This window comes from Peromyscus leucopus, chromosome 4 (genome assembly GCF_004664715.2).
Source record: "Peromyscus leucopus breed LL Stock chromosome 4, UCI_PerLeu_2.1, whole genome shotgun sequence".
NCBI lineage: Eukaryota > Metazoa > Chordata > Mammalia > Rodentia > Cricetidae > Peromyscus > Peromyscus leucopus.
This window is the reverse complement of record NC_051066.1, coordinates 3,839,084-3,853,223: the sequence shown is the minus strand read 5'-3', so window position 1 is coordinate 3,853,223 and position 14,140 is coordinate 3,839,084.

Sequence of the window (14,140 nt, the reverse complement as noted above, 5' to 3'; positions counted from 1 at the left end):
GGGATACAGCCAGCATTGGAGACATATGCCTTTAAGACCTGGGGGAGCTGTACATACAGACAGTGACGAGGCAGTCACGTGTTTGGGTTTACAACCAATGAGAAGGCAGAATGACTATGAAACGACTTACACAGAGAGAAATAGCTCTCTTTTGGGAAGCTGAGACCACCGCAGGAGGAAGGGTGAGATTTTAGCTCTGAGCTCTGACCTCTTGGCTTTCTCTTTTACATTGGTTCTGTGTTTCTTATTTAATAAGACGGTTGGTTACATCTACACCTTCCTCTCTCTCTTCATTCCCACGAGGTGTGCACACCTCTGCTTTCTCTCCCTCTCTCTCTTCCTTGTCTCCCTCTTTCCTATCCTTCCCTTCATCTCTATTGTAATAAACTCTCCATGCGGATGCAGCGCCTGCATGTGAATGACTTCCATGCGCTGCCCCTGCTGCAGCCAACCAGCATGTTTCCCTGCACATGTGGGATACCCTGGCTGGGAATTCCCCACTCCTGCAAATTCATAACACAAGCAGCCCCCCATGTGGTCAGAGGACCCAGCCCATCAGGCTAGCAGCTCAACTTCTCCCGGGTTTTGGCACCAAAATAACAGGTTTTCTGCTCCCATTAATAAGTTTCTCCACCAACACAGTAAGCCAGGTTGAAAGAGTATAACAACAGGTTTATTGAGCAAAGCAATTCCCAGGCAAGGTCTCCAGTCCCAGAGATGCTTGCTAAAAAGGGAGACAAATTCTTATCTCTGGGCAGAGGAACTTGTGGCCCTCCATTAACATATGACTGGTGCCTATTGTCAAGGTACCCTGGATCTCAAGCCACATCCCCCTGCTCACATGCCTCCTTCTCCCATTTAATCCTATGTGCATCTACCGAGTTTAAACAGCGTGTTCTTTTTCAATAGATGTACTGGCAGCCATCCAGATTCAGGTCGTGTCCATCTCCTCCTCTCCCCTCACATCCTCTTTGGGACCTGAACCCCTGCCAAAGCAGGTCTCCAACACTTTTTGTCTGTCCTTTGATCTCCTGACTCGCCCCTCCCCTCTGCCCTGTCCTCTCATGGACTGGCTCAGGGACATGTCCACCATGTACTCTCTCAGATGTTCTTGCCTCTGGCTACGCTCCCCCTCACATCTACAATAAACCTCTTCCCCCAGGTCTAGGAGCAGTCATGTCCTCCTGTTTCTTTTTTCCGCTCATTTATATGTGTGGGATTGTGCATGTGAGTGCAGTGCTCAGGGAGGTCAGAAATGGTGCCAGAACCCTGGAGCTGGAGTAACAGGCAGTTGCGAGTTGTCCAGTGTGTTAATGGGAAACAGCTCAAGAAGTTTTGGCGGGTTTGGACCAAGGTGCCCCGAGGTGGGTGAGACGCTATGCAGTGGAGGCAGAAAGTTACTGCATGGCAGGTTTTATTATAAAAGGGAGGGAGGGAGGGAGGGAGGGAGGGAGGGAGGGAGGGAGGGAGAGAGAGAGAGAGAGAGAGAGAGAGAGAGAGAGAGAGAGAGAGAGAGAGAGAGAGAGAGATGAGTTATCTCTGGCGAGGAGGGGGAGGAGTGGTTTTTTCCTCTTAAGGGGACTTTAATGCTGGGTAGGTCTCTAATGGGTGGGTCAGAACACTAACACAGTGTGGGTGATTGGAGCCAAACTCTGGACCTCTGCTACAGCCTCAGGCTCTCCTAACAACCTAGCCATCTTTCCAGGCCCTTGATGGACCTTTTAAATTTTTTTTTTTGTAGCAAAAAAAGAAGAAGAAGAGAAAGAAAGAGAGAAAGAACGAAAGAACGAAAGAAAGAAAGAAAGAAAGAAAGAAAGAAAGAAAGAAAGAAAGAAAGAAAGGGGTATTTGTAGCTACAAAGCAGAATATATGTTTTTTACTATGTTTTTTTCTTTTATGTTCCTGGTATTTGATTAGCATACTTAGGTCACTAAATTAAATACTGAATGACCATGATGATGATAATAATAACATTAGGACATGGAGATGAGTTGAAAGCTGTGCTATGAATCCATAATTGAATGATCCTAAGGAAATTGAATCAGTCTTTTTCCTGTGCTCATAAGAAATGCTCCAATAAGAACAGGGACGTCCTTAATTATCTTGTCCTTTAACTGCTGACCCAGGCTGCTCTTGCTGCCTTTGACGCTGTCAGAAACAGGAACAACAAGCTGGCGTCCATGCTGCTCTGTCCAGGATGGCAAATCTGCTATTTCTCTGGGTGAGTTAATTCTAATTTACTGCCTCACAGTAAGACATCTTTTCTTTCCTTCAGGAAATTGCTCTAGGATGTGAGTCATCACCAGGGGATTTTGTTCATCTGGGCTGTGGCAGCGGATCCATTACGTCACAGCACATGGTAAGACATCAGGAGTTCAGCTTTAGGGACTTGGGGGGGCATTACTATAGATAGCACTGTTGGTATTTGATAGATTTGTCTAAGGGACAGTCATTAATTTGCTTTATAAGTTCCTGTAGCCAATGTTTATTGAAGATCTACTATATGCCAGAGAGCATGCTAGGTTTTCACAGTGCATTAGTAAACAAAATGACTGTTGTGCCCAGGTTGCAAGACCCCCAAGCAAGACTACCACAGAGCCAATGTCCGATGCAAGCACATAGAGGTTTTTATTAACAAAACAAGCAAGCTTGGTCCACCATCCAACACCCGACACAGCGGATAGAGGAGAACAGCCCCGGGCACTCACTTGAAGGGGTTTATATAGGAAAGGTTTACATGCAGCTTGGGACTGGACGAGGGGGCTAGGGGTGAGGCAGTTCTTTGAAGTTACTGGCTGAACTATAAGCATGAGGTTACTGATGGCTAACAGGATTCAGGGTATCTGCAGAGACATAAGTTTTTACTCCCTATGCCCTGCTTTTGTTGAACCCAGGATATATACATTCAGATTTATTGTTCCAGTCCTACTCTCCTCTAAGGTCAACTTCTGGTCAGTTGAGCCCATTACTCCTCATATCTTGTTCTGACAAGTCCAGGATACATAGATTTATTGTCCCAGCCTTAAGTTCAACTTCTGATCACTTCTAAAACTGCTGGTCAGCAAATACCTTTGGAGGAGGGGAGGGGGAAGCGTCTCTCAAGATGGCTACTGATTTTTCCCTTTCAATGACAACTATTCCTGTCCTTACTGATCTAGTTGTTAGAGTTTCTATTACAAAGTCTCACAGATTGGGTGGCTTAAGCACCAGAATTTTTTTTTTGTTGTTGTTCTAAAGCAGCGGTTTGTAGCTGCAAAGTTTTCTTTCCAGGTCCTGCCAAGCCCCGGCAGTCCCTTAGCCCACTTATAAAATAAACATACAGACGCTTATATTATTTAAACTGCTTGGCCATTAGCTCAGGCCTATCATTGTCTAGCTCTTACTCTTATATTCAGCCCATTTCTATTAATCTATACTTTGCCACGTGGCTCATGGCTTACTGGTACCTTACATCTTTCTTGTCCTGGTGGTGGCTTCAGGAAGTCTCCTCCTTCCCTTCCTGTTCCCTCAATTTTCCTCTCTGTTAGTCCCGCCTATACTTCCTGTCTGGCTACTGACCAATCAGTGTTTTATTTATATAGAGCAATATCCACAGCAGTGGTTCTCAGTCTTCCTAAGGCTGCGGCCCTCTAATACAATTTCTCATGTTGTGGTGACCCCTAACCATAAAATTATTTTGTTGCTACTTCATAACTGTGATTTTGCTACTGTTATGAATTGTAATGTAAATATCTGATATTTGACCCTTGTGAAAAGGTCATTCAACCCCCACAAGGGGGTACAATCCACAGGTGGAGATCTGCCTTTCTTGTGTTGGGGCAGGGGTTGATATTTTTCCCTAAGGACTATAAGAGAATGATTTTAAGAGTCTGTCTCTTTGACTTGTAAATAACTCTCATTTTTCCACATCCTTCCCTATTCGCTTGTGTCTAGATTTCCTTTTTCTTAGAACACCCTCCTATTGGATTTGGGTCTACCCTAACAATCTAATTTCAACTTAATTACCTTATAGATCTTGTTTCCAAAAACAGCTGTGTGCCGAGGTACCGACATCCAAGGCTTTAACATCTGATTTTGGGGACAATGCGTTTTAACTCATAGTAATATACAAGAGTACAAGGGCCTTCTCTGCCATGTTGCCATAAACTGTCTGCTAGAATAAACCTTCTCCCTCAAATTCCTTTTGTTGGTTACTTTACTACTTTATAGCAACAAGAAAAATAACCAAGGTAGAACTGTGGTCCAGAGAAGTGGGCCGTTGCTGTGATGAACTTGGCTCTATGGTCCTTGGGCCTTTGGAACAGGTTTTCAGAGGAAGCTAGGATGCTTTAAGCAGAGCTTAATGGGTTGCTTTGGAGGGAGCATGGCAGTCCTGGCTGCTGATAGGACTGCAGTGAAGGCTGAGCTCCTGAGATACAGGCAGGATCAAGGGCACTCTCAGGAACTGGATTAGAGGCCATTTAAGTTACAGTCTGGCAGAATGGGATTCTGTTTTGCCCTTGACTTACAAGTCTATTACGCTGAGTTCTAAAGTAATGGGCTGATTTGTTTGGTGGAGAAAATTTCCAGATAGCCCAATAGGTGGCGTTCCTTCCCAGCACCTCTAATCAGGATTGGAGTGAGAAGGTATGTAACTTGAATTTTCCTGCCTTGCCCACAGTCAGAACAAATCTGTCACCCGCCAGTCCCACAGCTACTCAGACCCAACCAAGTAAACACAGAGACTTATGTTGCTTATAGCTTAAATTAATCCATTCCCATAAATCTATACCTTGCCATGTGGCTCGTGGCTTACTGGCATTTTCACATGCAGCTTGTCATGGTGGCGACTGGCAGTGACTCCTTCCGCCTTCCTGTTCTTTCTTTTCTCCTCTCTGTTAATCCCACCTATACTTCCTGCCTAGCCACTGGCCAATCAGTGTTTTATTTATTGCCCAATCAGAGCAGCAGATTTGGCATACAGACCATCCCACAGCAGAGGTACAGAAAAAGACGGAGCAGGAACGTTGGTCAAGGAAAGGAGAAGTGTGGACAAGAACTGGGTGTGGTGGTGCATGCCTCAGTCCCAGTGGGGGCAGAGGACCAGTTCAAAGTCACCCTCGGGTACACAGTGCCTGTGTCTCAAAAATAAGCAAACGCCAAAATAAAGATGTGGATAAAGCAGGTTCAAACAAAGAAACAGAGCCGTGAGGGAGGCCTTGCCCTCTGTGCAAAGGGGATTGGAGGCCCCACTTCTCCCCCAAATTCTGCTTCCTGTCTGCTGCCCATGCTCCTGCCTCCATGGGCTAGACGGCTGCGGGTGCCATGTTTTCCCTGGGATGACGGGCCGTATCTCCACTAAGCCAATACAAACCTCCCTCCTTCCAGAGGTTTCTGTCAAGTCACCATGACAAGAAAAAAAAGTAACTAATGCAAAAAGGAAACTGAAGCCTTGCAGTTTGAGAAGGGAGAAAACAAAATCTCTTTTTGTTTAGAAAAACTCAAAGAATTGACAGGAGACCTCTTTATAGAGAGTGATTGCAGCAAAATGGCGGGAGTCGGTTAATAGTCAAGAAAGAGTCAGTCGCTTCCTCAGATATCATCAATAAACAGGTGGGGTTGGAAGTTAAGAACAAGACACGATCTCTGTCAGCCTTGACCGCTGGAGGGAGAGTGGGGGAGACACTTGTATTCTTTCCTAAATCGGTGCTTTCTCTGTCCATTGTGTAGAACCTTACAGTGTGTGCAACCCCAGCATGTGCCTCTAAGGTCAGTGTCATCGAAGTGTGCACACACATCAGCTCATGCTCCAGTGTCCCGGGACCACAGCCATTCACACCTGTCTGTCACTCTCCGCCCCAGAGATCGTCAATTCCAGGAATAGCTGCCAGTGCCCTGAGTGAGAGAGGGGAACTGGGGCCCTCCCTCTCCTGTCAACAATGGTTGTAGTTAGTCAGTTAGTTAGTTAGTTTCCAGACAGGGTTTCTCTGTGTAGCCCTGGCTGCCCTGGAACTCGCTCTGTAGTCCAGGTTGGCCTTGAACTCAGAGATCTACCTGCCTCTGCCTCTTAAGTGCTGGGATTAAAGGCGTGCACCACCACTGCCCAGCCAGTGGTTGTATTTTTAAAGCTTAATTTGGGAATAATTTTGTGTTTACAAAAGAGTCTTAAAAACTGGGACAGATAGTTCCCCTATCCTTTTCACCAAGCCTTCTCTCGGGTTACCATTGCACATAATCATAGCATATTATCAAAACTAAGAAATGACGGCAAGTGCCACTGTTAACTAAACCAGGCTCCAGTCAGATGTCACCAGTTTCCCACTGATGCTCTTGTTCTGTTTTAGAAATTCTCACTGTACCTGGCTGTCATGTCTCCTTGGTTTCTCGTTTTGACAGCTCTTGAGTCTGTCTTTTCTTGACCTTAGACACTTGAGGAGTACAGGTCAGGTTGGAGGACCTCTCTGTAAGAGTCTGTGGTGTATGTCATTTCAGATCATGGCTTTCCCTACAGTATTTCAAGTCATTTGCCTTGAGGATGACTTCTAAAATTTTGTGTACTGATAGGTTTGTGGGATTTAAAAATCCATTTACTATGTTTTAGTGGAGTTTCAGAGGTAGTGAAATTGTATTGTTATATTTAATCTGCCACCTCTATCTGGGAGATAAACATTTTGAGAGAAACATTTTTCCATCACTGGGATTGCTGATAATCTGTGGCTAATGTTGTCATAATTCTGACATGGGTATGATCCACAAATGTCAATAACTGGTTTTATGCCATTGTTATATTCTGTAAGAACTGAATGAGAGATGCAGTTCAATCCACAGCCTGTAAAAATTAATAGCTACATTTCCTCAGCCCTCAGGATGCTGTCCATGTTCCTAGCATAAAACATAAACCCCACAGTCTAGCCCCACCTGGCCTTTCCAATTTCTCCAATCATAGTACATAGCGCTTACAATGAACCAATGGCTTCTGTCAATAAGCCATAACACATATAGACAAAGGCTTCTGTATTTTTGTTTTCTAGACTGACTTCTATCTGGTAAGTTCTCATCAGAACTGTCAAAATTGAGAAGGGAGTTTTTGTTAGAGCAAAGCCTTCCATGTCAACAAGAAAAGTAGGGAAAAATTGATTCAACTCTGCCCTTTTGTAGACAGGACACACACACACTTTCTTACCATAATACAAGTCCAAAAAATGTTCCTGCTTAGCAAAATGTGCTATTTTACCTACAGTCAGAAATAAATAAGTAACAGCCCTTCATGTCCTGTCATACTATCAAAAGGTAGTGTAGAATCTTTTCCTAGTTCAGGATCCCCAGAGTGGCAGTCCTGAGATTCCTTTGCTGGAGACAACAGAAAGCATGCTCACAAGCACTATTCTGACTCATCTATACCATAACACATCTGACTGTTGCTTCTGGAAATTGCCTGGGGACAGGAGAAGGCTCTCCAGGGGTGTTGCCAGCCACCAGGCCACTCTAAATCTACCCAGTGGTGCCCAAAGTGTCAGTGGTTAAGAATGTTGCATGGCTTCTTTAAGCAAGACTTAACAGGAAAATTACTGAACAAATATCTGAGCTCACAACTATGCCTATTTCTGCTGATAGGACCACTTATTCTTTTGAGAAGTTCATAGCTTGCTCTATTGTGCCCCGGTAGAAACAGAATGATTAACATGAGATTCTAAATGATTATCTTCACTGCCCATTATGAACAATAGTTGTTTGGGTAATACATTAAATACCGAGCCAAAGCTGGACATGCACAACAGCCGTCTATCATCAAATGGAGATTATGTGTCAGTTCAGACTCCAGTAAGTCTAGAAGACAGAGGTTTTACATGAACACACTCATCATTCTGGCACCTACAGCATCTACTTTTGCTGCCAGTGGCCCCTTCCTCACCTTCCACATAACAGTTTTATGAGGAATTCCTTAAAACACCTTGAAGGAAGAAGAATAAAACTTTGGACTCCATTCACAAAAAGATCTCTATCATATGCCAGTACAAGCATAGTCACTTAGGGATGCCACTGAAGAGGGATAGTCAAGACAAGTCCTAGACAGCAGGACCTTGAGCAGAGTATCTTGCTGTCACTATGGCTAGGAAGCCAGGGTAGCCTGAGATACAGGGCTGCATTTACTTATGGGATGCAGATCTTTAGTCATTGGTCAGAAACTTGAAAAGAACATGTTTGAAAGACTGATAACAAGGAAGCGTGAAGAGGAGACACATGAGTGGATCTTTCAGAAATGAGCATAGAGGAACTAGCATGAATACTTACCAAGCACAGATATCCTGGCGAAGGCCTTGTAACAGAGATGGACAGGATGGCTTATCCTGTGGCTGTCATTCTTGATCTTTCTGCACCCTAGTGTTTAATGGATCTGTGCACCAAGTGTCCACAGACTGACATCAGTAGGTTCTTCGGGAAGCAGCTCTGATTAAGAAGTGACAATCCGTTACTTTCCATGTTGTGCCATCTAGTGTTCATTCTCATGTACTTCTCGGTCCTGGTTAGGATGAAAAGACATGCAGAAGGCTTGCTCTCTAAGAGTGGCCCTCCCATCGCCCCTTGTTCCTACACTTCTGGTTTGTTTGGTCTTGCATCTCATGCACCAGCTCAGCTTGGTGAGTTGCCCACACCCTATTGGTCCCATGCTACCCCCATACTCCCAGGAGGCCTAGCTCAGGTTGTGCAGCAGCCTTCCTCATGCCTGTGTTTCTCAGTCCCCACATTCCCAGGTATAGTTCAGGTATTGCAGCTTGTGCACCAGCTCAAGCCAACCCAGCCATGTGTCACAATTGTACATTTTTTTTGGTTATCACTGAATTGGAATCACCCCTGTCTCTGCAATCAAAAATCAACACTGAATATGTAAAGGACTGATTTACCAACTCTTTATATTTGATCTAAAATGAAACAAGCTTGGGTAACAGCAAAAACAGACCCAAATTTCTACCCAATAAAGGCAGGCTAGAATCAGACGTACAGCTAAGGAAAGAAGCCCATGCAACCAGGTCATGTCAGAAAACCACAAATAATGCAAAAGACCAAGACCATACAGGCTCCCCTACACCCTCTAGAATATAGAAATGTTCTCCAATATAATTTCTAGATGAAACTCAGTATACAGAATTTGAAAGAACGGTCATAAACACAATCAAATAATTCAAGGAATTCAAAGAAGAAATAAACAAACAGGACTGGAATAAACTCCTGGATGAAGTTCAAGAAAGAAAACCTAAATACATGTCTGAACAAAATGATGAAGACAATTTAGGATTTGAATTCAGTAATCAGAAGTACTGAAGAAAATTCAAGCTGAGATGAAGATGGAATTAAAAACTCAACAACCCAATTAAAAAGCTCAGGAAAGCCTTTACAAGTACAACTCAAATGACATAGAATCTAGAAAACAAATGAGCCAACTGAAAAATAGGCGATGGAAATGAATAGTGAGTTCTCAAAAGGAGAAATTAAAAATGACTAATGAACATCTTAAAAAGTTTTGAAGATCCTTCAATTAGAAAAAATGAAAATTAAAACTGCTTTGAGAATTCATCTTGTCCCAGTCAGAATGCCTAAGATCAAGAAAACAGAACAAATAATCCAATTAAAAGACTGGGTGCAGATCTGCTGTGGAATAATCTTTTTGTACACTGTGAAGATGTGTTGCTCTTGTTACTAAAAACAGACTGGCCAATAGCTAGGCAGAATTTTGGAGGCAAAGAGAATGCTGGGAAGAAGGCGAGTGGAGTCGGAGGAGCCATACAAGGAAAGAGCAACATGGGAGGTTCATAGATGAGGTAAATGAGCCTCGGGGCAGCACATAGATGAATAGAAATGGGTTAATTTAAGTTGTAAGGGCTGGCTGGAGACAAGCCTAAGCTATCAGCTGATCATTTATAATTACTAATAAGTCTCTGTGTGGTTATTTGGGAAGCAGCTGGTGGGACAGAGCTGATTGGTGGTCTACACAGAAAAGTCTACCTATACAGATCTAAACAGAATTCTCAAATAAGAAACTCAAAATAGCTAAGAAACAAAGAAATGTTTAAAATCTTTAGTCATCAGGGAAATGCAAATCAAAATGACTCTGAGATTCCATCTTACACTCATCAGAATGGCTAAGATCAATAACACAAGTGACAACTCATGCAGTGAGGATGTGGAGCATGGGGAACACTCCTCCATTGCTGGTGGGAGTGCAAACTCGTATAGCCACTATGACAATCAGTATGGTGGTTCCTCAGGAAGATGGGAATCAATCTTGTCCAAGATCCAGCTGTATCACTCTTAGACATGTACCCAAAGGCTGCCTCATCCTACCACAGAGATACTTGTCCATGTTTATTGCTGCTCTATTCATAATATTCAGAAATTGGAAACAACCTAGATATTCCTCAACAGAAGAATGGATAAAGAAAATGTGGTACTTTTACACAAATGGAGTATCACTCAGCTGTTAAAAATAACAAATCATGAAATTCACAGGTAAATGAATGGGAGTAGAAAAAAACAAATATGGAATATATTCGCCTACATGTAGATATTAGTTGTAAAGTCAATGATAACCAAGCTAAAATTCATAGGACCACAGAGGTTAGGAATAGAAGTGGGACTAGGATGGACAGAAAGTTCTTGTTAGGAAAGGTAAATAGACTAGATTTTATGGACGGGGACAGATGGGAGAATCAGGTGGGGGGTGAGAAGGAAGTACAGGGAGAGACAACTAAAATTAAGGGCCATTTGAGGGGTAGTATGGAAACCTAACACAGGAGAAGTTTCATGTATGTACACACACACACACACACACACACACACACACACACACACACACAGGTCATCTAACAGAAATTGCCAAATAATGGAGACAGAGCCCCACTGGCCATCTCTTGTCACCAAATGAAGCTTCAAGTTCCAAGGTTGGGCTACAGCTAATTGAGTTTTGGCCTAAGGAGTCCCATGGGAATCCCCAAACCACCGAGGCTGCTGTCAAGACTATTGTTGCTCTCCACAAACTGACGGCAAGTCCCCATTGCTGAAGATAACACATACAACTCATTGAACACGGAGAAGTCAAGCTGGTACCTACACAGAGCCTTCATCCCTAGCACGCTGGTGCAGGAAGATCCTGTGCACACTACCAAAGGAGAAACCTAACAACCCAGACACAAACCCTTGCACTGACCGCGGTGTCCTGTGTTGGGAGCCATATGGCCTACTTCCAGATCAGCATATGAACGCTTGTCCAACGGGTCTGTGTGAGGCAAGACCTTTGGAGATAGTCTCTTATCGGCAAGGACCAATGGACCTCGGGACAGTGCAGAATACTGCTGGGACTGCACAGCCTGAATGCTCTCTTCTCTCTCATAATATTGATGATTCTCTTGGCAGTTTTTAGTTTCACTTTGTCAGTTACGCATGGAACAGATGTAATTCCCAGAAACCTCATTTTTTTTCTAACATTTTCTCCTAAAATTTTTTGGGAACTGATGCTTCTCAGGTTTCTTATTTGGAAATACCAGCTGTCACCCTAGACCCTGGGAACTTTTCTGATCAGTGCTGACAGGATCAGAGGCAATAAAATTTAATGGGCACATATAAGAAAGGAACACAGGGGACATTAACTACATCTAATTCTGGAGAAAAAAAAGTTAAGATGGAAAAAGAGTGCCTTATCAACGTTTGTTTTTTTTTTTTGAGAGGCCTAGGTATGTGGGACCCTTTTGTGCAACAAGGGAACAGTTGGCGAAATACAAGCTAACTGTATGCAAGCAGCTTATGGTGAACTGCCCTATTTCTATAAATATGCTTTGTTAAGTTTTGAATGATATTGTTATTCTTGAGAATGTGTGCCTGTGTTTTTACCTTTTAGCTTTTAAGGACAGGATGTGACTGGCTTGATATTTAGCCAAGCTAACAAAATGCTGAGCATTATTTTTGGTTTAAAAGTTGTTTTGATGTAAAAAAATGGGGGAAAACATTTGTTTTTTAGGGAGAGTAATGTTAAAGGGGAGGGGAAACACGCTTGCTTCTGAAGTATAAATAAAGATGGCTCAAGTGGGCAGCCACTGGTGTGAAACTCTTCTGGTAGTTGGACACCTTTTTCTTTGCACTGATGCTCTTTCCTGGTCTCAGGAACTGAACCCAGCTGCAGAGGGATTGTGGCATCCTACCTGCAAGACATGCTAGCACAATGGTGGCACAAAGCTTATGGGAGTGAGAAAAACAATATTTGACCACACTCCACGAGATGGAACCCATATCCAACAGTGCTTGGCGGCCAAAAACCCGAAACTAGATAGAACTAGGAACCAAATACTACTGGTCTAAAAAAAAAGTGGTGATAAAATGACTCCTAATGACCTTCCTTTATACTCATAGATCAGCGCCTTGCTCAGACATCATTAAAGAAGCTTCCTCCTGCAGCAAATTGGAACACATACAGAGACCCACAGCTAGATATGCTGAAAGACAGAGACCTAGGAACACTCAGTCCTAAATGGGAGGTCTCCATCAAATCCCTCCCCTCAGGGCTCAAGGAACCCCATGGAAGAGGAAACAGAAAGAGCATAAGAGCCAGAAGGATGGAGGACACCAGGAAAAGAAGGCTCGCTAAATCAACATGAGCAAAGCCCGTATGAACTCACAGAGACTGAGGCAGCATGCACAGGGCTGCATAGGTCTGCATCAGGTCTTTTGCGCATGCATGCACATACACACACACATTACGGCTTTCAGTTTAGTGTTTATATGGGATTCCTGAGTGTGCAAACAAGTGGGTCTCTGCTTCTTGTACTTTCTCTTGGACTTTGTTCCTTTGTTTTGTCAAATTTTGATGTTGTGAAATATTTCTTTACACTGCGTAAAGATGTCTTACTCTGATTGGTTTCATAGAAAGCTGAATGGCTAATAGCTAGGCAGGATTTCTGGACAGAGAGAACACTGGGGAGAAGAACACTGGTGGAGATGCCAGGACACACAGCAAGCAACATGGGCATTACAAAGTGAAGGTAACTGAGCTATGTAAAAGAAATAGATTAAAAGAAATTGGTTAATTTAAGTTATGAGCTAGTTAGAAACAAGCCTACACCATTGGCAAACTTTCATAACTAATGTAAGACTCCATGTCTTTTTTTCTTTTAAGCTGGCAGCCCAAAGAAAGTCCCAACCACATATGGCATCCACTGTGGGGGCACGTATTTCCACACAGGACCTGAGAAAGCTTAAAAAGCAAATTCCCAAACCACAAGCTCAGAGCCAGGTGCTGCTTACTACTTCAGCAGTCTCTCAGGCAGGCCGCTACCTGCTGGCTTAAGCCACCAACGTGCCATGAGCTAAGCTGTATGGTAGGTTTAAGGTTTGATTCATGTGGCCAGAGAATGTTGCAGGCATCCAGTAAAGCAAGGTCCAGACAAGGAAAGAAGAAAAAAAGTATAGACAGCCATAGAAAAAAAAGTTTAAAAATTATAAGGTCTTTAAAGAAAAAATAAAGTTTTATATATCTATTTAAAAAGCCACATAAAGATGGAAAATATTCTAACACAGTGTTTGGACCTTATATAGTGCTTTGTTAATTTTGAATTTTTAAATGCTAATAAACAGAGAACAACAGGTGCTGAGAGACATTGGATTATAAAATGGACTACTGAATTAAATCAGCCTTGATACTTTAGGGATGTCTTGGCTTCAAAAGAGAAGTTCAGAATGAAAAATTTGTTATGTTGGAGAAAAGTAACTGCTTTTGTTTCCACAAAAAATGAAAGGCTGTGGATTCCTTCAAGGATGACAGAGATCAGATTTGATTGGGGAGACCTCTGAAAATCCTGACTACAGACATAAAGAAATAAACCTCAAAAACTACTAGAGAGGTGATTTATATTTTACTTGCTGAAACATAACACAAAAAAATCACCTTTGGCCGGTCCATGGGTGTTAATGCAGGCCATACTTGTGGTAATGCCTGTCAACGGAAGAATGGATGAAAAAAATGTGGTACATATACACAATGGAGTACTACTCAGCAGAGAAAAACAATGAAAGCATGAAATTTGCAGGCAAATTGATGGAACTAGAAAAAATCATCCTGAGTGTGGTAACCCAAACCCAGAAAGACAGTTATGGTATGTACTCACTCATAGGTGGA